The 7,992-nt window shown below is 40.3% G+C and overlaps 1 long non-coding RNA gene across 1 annotated transcript; it reads left to right on the forward strand.

Annotated features, from left to right (window-relative positions):
* The first annotated feature begins 6,296 nt into the window (after nt 1-6,296).
* On the forward strand, nt 6,297-7,248 carry LOC143131169 (uncharacterized). The gene is made up of 3 exons (XR_012988048.1): nt 6,297-6,409; nt 6,887-6,941; nt 7,229-7,248. It is a non-coding gene; the product is annotated as an uncharacterized LOC143131169 (long non-coding RNA).
* Nucleotides 7,249-7,992: the final 744 nt, after the last annotated feature.

The raw sequence follows: 7,992 nt of genomic DNA on the forward strand, positions 1-7,992 counted from the left end.
ACAGATTAATTTAATAATGTTGCTGCGTGAATCACGGTAAGCGCGAATTAAGTGGCCACTTCTTAATAGGAGTCACTGTATGGAAGTAGGCTAAGTAAAATAGAGATGTTTAAAATAAGATAAAGTTAGGATATGCCCGCTTGACAACGGCAGAGATAACTGGCAAACATCCATTTAGAACGACTGGCCTTCATAGCAACCAAGGATCTTAGCTGTGATTCATGTAGCTACAGTATGCATACAATGTGATGCAAAGTATAGAAAGGTGATGAAATATACAGAGACAGGTCAAGAAATATAGTGCAATGTAGACAGTAGTATACAGTTGATTTACAGAAGGTGGTTTAGAGTAATATGAATTAAATATAAATATGTGCACGTGTGCAGTGTATTACCCAGCGGGCACCGTGATGTCAATTTGATGTCAAGAATTAGTCAAGGTTTTGACCACCATGTTGAGCATCTATAATTGGGGGCCAAGCAGCGAAGCTGCGAAGCCCCATTGTGTTTCTATGATTTCTTACTATTATTATTATTATTTAACATCTTTCTTCCGCCATTGGAGTGTATGGCAGCCCATAGAACCGTCTCGTAAAAAGTTGTGAAATTTGGCACACCGATTGGGGACAGTCCAAAAATTAATTTCACCAAGTTTTATGCCGGCACCTCGAGCACTCTAGCGCCACCAACAGGCCAAAGTTGGACGTGCATTCACGTACGTAACTTTTGACCCGTAAGGCCAATTGTCAAAAATGAGGTATCGTTGGAATCCTTGGACCAAGCCGAGTTCAACGCACCCTATGACGTCATTTTCCGCCTTGATGGATTTTCCGCCATATTGGATTTTAGTGAAAGTGAAACTAAAACTTCACAGGTCACAAATTTTGTCTGATCGACACCAAACTTGACATACATGATCTTCAGACCAAGCCTCACAAAAGTTGTGGTGTTTTGTCTCCGGAACTAAAACCGTTCATCCATAATATCCAATCGAAATTTGCGGCGAAGCCGCCAAACAGGAAGTGAGCTCATATCTCAGCAACCCATTCATCTATCATAACCAAACTAAATAACTGGACTTAGGACCCAATCAAAGGGACGCTCAAGAAATCTGGTGACCTTTGACCTGTAGGGGGCGCTGTAATTAAGAAACATGCCTTTTGGCCTGTAGCTGCTGTTGTGCTTAGAATTAAAACACACTAGTGGTGTCTGGTAATACTGTTGGAAGTCCTTAGGCCGACTGAAGCCAACTTGTGATGTCATCGTAATTGATTCGGCCGCCATATCGGATTTAATCACAAACATGAATAAGTATTCGCATGTCACAAATTTCAGCTGATCCTCACAAAAATTGGCAGAGACCATCTTCAGACCATGCCTTATCACTGTATTTTTTTGTGGAACAATTGACAGAAGCGTTCGCCTGTAACAGCCAATCGAATTTTGCGGCGAAGCCGCCAAACAGGAAGTGAGCTCATATCTCAGCAATGCTTTCATGTATCAAAACCAAACTTAGTACATGGTCCCCAGGACCCACCAGGAGGACGCTCAAGAAATTTGGTGACCTTTGACCTCTAGGGGGCTCTGGAATTTGCAAAAATGTATTTTGGCCTGTAGTTGCTGCATTATTCTGCAATGGAGGTCAATGGTAGCCCATAGAACCGTCTGGTTCATCCTGATGATGCACAAATAATTTGGTGACCTTTGACCTCTATGGGGGCATTGAAATCACAGCAATCAATCAATCTTTTATTTTTGATGTCAAACTGATGACAGCGAGTTCCATCCAGTTAATTCTAAAGTGTGCGTGCAAGAGTGGGGCAGGGTGGGACGGGCAGGGGCGGTTGCGGCGGTGGGCTGGCTGGGGGAGGGGGTGGCGACACTCAGCCCTGGTTCAGCTCCACAAAATCAGTTATGTTTTGATGTGAAACTTGACCTTGTAACTCAGCCAATCTTGGGTTGTATGGCATGGAACTTGCTGTGACTGCTTAAGGCTATATGCCTGATGCAACGGCATTGACTTACATGGCAAATCTGGCCTGCTGAACTGCCTGCTTGGCCCCCACATTGCTGCTTGCAGCTATATTTTCATACTATTTTAGCATTACAAGCTATGGCTTGCTTGTGGTTGTAAAGACGTCCAACAAGGGATCAATCTAACATGTAGTCACTGGTCTATAAACTTGGGTCAATATGATTGATGTTAAATCAACGTTGATTTGATATCAAGAAAAAAGGCATAGGAAAAAGGGCGTCAAAATGATATGGAATTGACGTCATTGAATTGACCACCATATGAGAACCAATAATGTTAATAATCTTAATAGTAGTAATAATAGCCCACTAGGCTAATGTTACTATTGTTTTGACACTTCTACCAATCAGTCTGGTAATATAACAGACTAAAATGCCAACAGTAATCATTTTCACGATTGTTTTTAACGGATGCTTATCACCGCTTGATAAGTGCATGCGCACACACAGCAATTCCCATCCCCCACCCCTGATCAAATTCAAATTCGCGCAGCACTCTAGAATCTTCGCTGAGTTTGCTCCTTTTCAACTGCAGTCACCAGTGACTTCAACAATCAACCGTCACTTTTCTGTCATGCCTCTGACTGAATGTGTAAGCTGTACAAAGTCTGCCGTCATCATATCCCAGGTAAGAATTACAGTACTTTTGTATGCCAATTGAAAACGTGAATTTATTCGAAATATATTGTTTTCATAATGGAATGTTAATCAAAGCCGTTAGTCATGTTTAGAATTAGCTAGTGAGCTAACGCTAGCGATGTTAGCTGTTAATGTTAACTTTTCCAGTAGCAGACTAACTTCACTATTATGTGGAATATCTGTTTGTTTGCCTGTTTGTCTGTTTGTTAGTTTTAGAATGAAATATCAGGCGCAAGTAAGTTAGCTATACATTTAAAGTAACGTTAGCTACATTTAAAATGGCTGTTACCATGCAGGCTAGCAGACACAGATGAAAGTTGTTAACGTTACATTAGAATTAATAACGGTTAACGTTAGCTCTACCTTGCGAACTTCCATGGGACATAGGTAAGGTTAGGTCACTGTATTTAAACTTAATACATGTAGTGCTAGTGTTGATACATAATATAGTGTTGCTATAACTGCAAAGAGGTCCTGTATGAATTAAGTAATATATATATATATATCAGTTATCTACCCACTGATTTAAGGAACTGCAGTTTAATATAGCCATGTTTATTAACAGACCTGTCATTTAATGGATGTGATGGGTGGGTAGCACCTCAATATCATGCCTACAAGTAAAGGGATCTTTAGTTTGTGAAGGGTAGTGTTAGGCTACATGTTCTTCATTTCATAGCCCTTATTTGCCCCTTGTTTGATGTACCTGACTTGCTCTGAGGCATGTGTTAAGATGCATGTGAGTGTAGTAGTGCTTCAGTGATGGTCTTTTCATGTTCTGTGTGTTTTGCAACATATTAATCTTAGTCTCCCTCTGTTTGCAGGTGGTGTGTTGTGAGGATTGCTGCAGTAAGAACACTGAGTGCATTCTGGAATATTCCAAATGTGTGCCACGTCCAAGCTCGCAAGAGAGTTCACTCACCAGGTAAAGACACACACACACACACAATGTTATTTTGAAGTATTAAAAAACATTGTTGTTTTAGAAATTTCGAACGAAATGGTTGGTAATTAGCACGTTTACGAGTATAGTTTACATTCCGGTATGATGGCAGAAGTGTCTTTGTGTACTGTGTGCCAAAACTATACTATTTAGCATGGTTGTGCAGCTACTTCAAATACTGTAAGTATTGTAATTTATCTACATATAACACTACCGTTAAGCGTGGGAAAAAAGTGGAGGTGGGGGTGGGGCGGGGATTGCATGGAAGGAGATGCATGCTATTTCAAGAGTTGAACACCCATTCACTTTACTTTTTTAGCACAGTTAATTTGGACTAAATGCATCAGTTTTTCTTTTTTTTTTTTTTTTACATGGGTTCCTCTGAATTCCCCATCAAAAACTTTACAATAAACTCATATTTTTGTTCAGTCTCTCTCAAATTTGAAGGGTTTGTTACATAAACCATATATTTTTTGCATAAAACGTAAAAACTACTGCTAACGTAACGTTAATTTACCCACTGCATTACAGATATTGGTTTGTACCATCACTGTATTCAAGAGTTCGATGATGGAGAAAGTGAACTTTCTTTTGAGATTACACCTATCAAAGATTGTAGCCTTTACCGAAATAGTCACGCTGCCCCTCCATTTCAATTGTTGATGCGCCAAAAGTAGACCTATCATGCTTATCAAGTGTAACTCTCTGAAGACATCCTTAACTTGTGAGTGTTGGAATTGTTGCTAGGTAGTTAATTTAAGTTCACTCAAAATGTCAGGCCGATTGTATGGTGTGTGCGTCTCGTCACTGCTATGGCGCGTTTACATGTTATCTGTCACTGCCAGCACGTTCTATACTCAGCGTCGTCCATCCTTGCAAATGGGTTCAAGTGAGGACATAGAGTTAAGTTGTAAACAATTGTAAAAATGATTGCCATAATCTGATTACACTCAAAAGACGTCTGGTTTTGGTACTCTACAAATGAATGTTTTACTTTTGTTATGCAATGTTAATGGTATACAGATTAAAACATGTTTTCAGTGTCTCTTTAGCTGAAAACTACTTCCAACACGCATGCCTCTTTCATGAATAGGCGCTCTTAGCCTGGCTAACGTCAGACCTCATTGAGATAGGGTCTGGGAATTAGACATTAATTTTCTCGTATTTGAAACATGGTTTACGAATGCCCAGAGCCGTTTATTGGGCGCTACGAATGTCTATCAAATGCGTCTGTACATAGCTCATAACGGCTTCGGCGTGTCGTCATCGTCTTGCAGCCCTCCCTCCGTTCTGTGATTGTTTTCACCTCAACGAAGGAACCAAAGTCCATAGAATCCAGGCTGCCTAGCAGCGTGAATAAAATTGCGTGTGTAAGGCAGCATGGGAAAACCCAGGCTAAGGCACTCTAGTCCTTGAGCCACCCCCTAGTCCACCTACCCATCCGGCCCCCGGAAGAAAAAAAAAACTTTTTTAAAAATTTTAAAAACAATTCTAGTTGCTCAACATCATGTCTGATTAGCAATAACTCTGCTATGAAACAGAGACATTACATCTTCTGGTCAGTGACGTTTAAATTAATTAGTTCCTGAATCCTATCCCATTTAATGTGACTTCAGAGGGCTTGAGAGGGATAGGATTTAAACCATGGCGGACCGCTTTCCCTAAATAAATGTAGAGGAAACACTGGATATTCCTTTCCTTGTTCTACAACAACAACCTAATAACATGATCATGCTTATGGCTGATAGCTTTTGCTCTTCCCAAATACAAGTAGCCAGGTGAGATGTTTGCAACTACATTACTTTTTATCAATCCAGTTGCAGCAGGCCTAGTTCCAAACCACAATTGTTGAACTGTGATGAACTGCCCTATTTGTGATTGTTTTTAGAGATTCTAGAGGTTTTATACTAGTGCTGCCACTAACAACTAATAACTAATTTTGTTGTATAACTCGCACTCCTCCTTGTCCACAGGTGGCAGCAGTGCGGTGGAGGCAGAGTGGCAGCAGTACGGTGGAGGCAGAGTGGCAGCAGAGCTGGCCTAAACAAAACAGTCTTCAGCCCTTGGAACCGCACCTGGCTCTTTGGCCCCAAGAACAAACCTTCCCGTCATAGGTGCCTCTGATAGTGCATCACTCACAAGAATGGTAACAAGAATGCACTTAAAGAATGCCCTGGCAGGAGCATCACATATGAATACTTTCACAGACAGTTGAAGTGCTTTGCCTCCATGAACAATGCCATCTTGCTGTAACTGCTGCAACTCCTGGAGAAAGTCACTTAAAGCTACATTGTGTACTTTTTTGAGTTAATTCTTAGCAAAAACCCATTTGTTCTTTCAAAAATATGTGCTCATTCATGTGTAATTATTTCCACTTACTAATCAAAGTATTCTCGTAAGTGTAGAATCTGCTATTCCAAATACATACGCGCGAGTCGCGCAAATGGCTGAATCCATGTTGCGCCTCCATCTTTGAAATACATTCGCCAACGAGGGACATTCCTGGAAATTCAGCTCCGCCTTTCGCGCTTGTAGGCAACACTCATTGCATGATCAGTCTACTCGCGACTGCCGGCAGATTTGAAAGTCTGTTGAAAATGGAGGATTACAACTATTCTCGAGGACATGAAAAGGAGTCGCCAAGGAAGCGAAAAAGAGAATTAAAACGCCAACGCGACCGGAAAAACAACAGACCAAAGTCAATATTGGAGTGGCTTTTCTAAGATGGAAAGAGCTCGTGAGGAGCAAGGATTTTAAAAGGGACGCCGAAATGGCCTGCTTTCTCCTCGACAGGTAATTTGGCCTATTCGTGTAAACATACAGTCTATGGTGTAAATTCGAAGTTTTATAGTTGCTTGGCTTAGTATAGCATGGTTGTCCATAACGCTAGAATGACGTCTGGGATACTTTTCCTCGCGTCGATGAAAAAGGATTGTAACATAAATCTGCTATGACGGATCACAGGCAAAGGGCACTAAATTGTAGTTATTTTTCATTGCTTTTGCTTTGTAGCCTAAATATATCCTAATCTGATAATGCTAGTGTAGCCAATTCCAAGGGTGACGTTCACATCCTGAGGCCTGTCCTGTAGTCTTATTAATTGTAGACGTAGCCTACTAAATTGTCTGAATGTTTTTCACTGCATGAAAACAATTGTTGATTCTATGTGATTGTTGTTTGATAATAACTGAAAGTATATTTTTAATATCTTGGTGTTTACCATTTTATGTACTGTTATATGTTGTGAAACGCTCTGCTTATTCATTTCAGATGAGCATCTTGGCGCAATTGCAGAAGCCCCTGAAATTGAGAACCTTGAACAGAGGTAACCCATCAATGCTCATAATGTCTATACCCGATGACATTCTCTATTGTATATTTTCATGATATAAGCATTTATATATATTTTTTACAAAGCCTACATGACATGAGCATCGTGGAGGAGGATGTGGACGAAATTCAATGGTCTTGTTATGTGATGCACGTGCATGCCTTCATTGTAACCTTGCCTGTAACTCAGTCTAGGCAAAATAGCACTATACAGATTAGTAACAATATGTTGAACTATATAAAATGGCGTGTATGTCTAACGACACTGCATGTCTTCCACAGGATCAGCTTTCCAGGAGACTGCAAATTTAGAATGATGGCCCATGTTGCTTCAAAGGCACCATACAAAAAGGAAGGGTTCATGTGTAAATACCATAATTTGTTAATTTCTGTAAATAAATATATTGCAAATAACATTGTTGACCATGTTACTGTCATTTGGTGTTTCAAAATGGTAAATTACCACAACTCCTTTTTTAATTATAAGTTTGTGGATGTAATGTATGAGGTACAGCATGAACAGTCTCTTATCAATTCTAAAAGTTTTTATTTTCATGAAAGCAAAATATAGCGATGTACCGGTGTAAAATAAATTAAATACAGTTTTAAAAGGAACAGGCAGTACAAGAACACTAATACAAAACTATTTACAATAACACAACATTACAACATTATAGGAAGGTGAAATAAATTCCAGAGATGTCCCTGAGGGTCAGGGAATTTATCCCTTATCCTACACACACAGCTTGGGATCACTCTTCTATTACCCTGTCCTAGAGACCCATGCTGCCAGAAAATGAAATGTCTGTAGGTAGCATATCTGAACTCTATTGTCATCACCTGGCTCTCTTACATGGCCTAATGCTGTGATGTCTGTGATGTACTGCCTGTGAATCTGGAGAAAACCTTCATCTAGGCAGTGCTGTGTGTAGTGAGGCAGAAGGCTCACACAGGTGGCAGGGTTTTGTCCACAGCATTTTCTCTTCTGATCGATTGGCATGTCTCTGCAGTGTGTACAACTACACCAAGGCATCCCTGGCACAGGT

This window comes from Alosa pseudoharengus, unplaced genomic scaffold (genome assembly GCF_046254945.1).
Source record: "Alosa pseudoharengus isolate Yale_2024_CS ecotype anadromous, Long Island Sound unplaced genomic scaffold, YU_APseudo_1.1 YU_APseudo_1.1_scf_1, whole genome shotgun sequence".
In the NCBI taxonomy this organism is placed as follows: Eukaryota; Metazoa; Chordata; class Actinopteri; order Clupeiformes; family Clupeidae; genus Alosa; species Alosa pseudoharengus.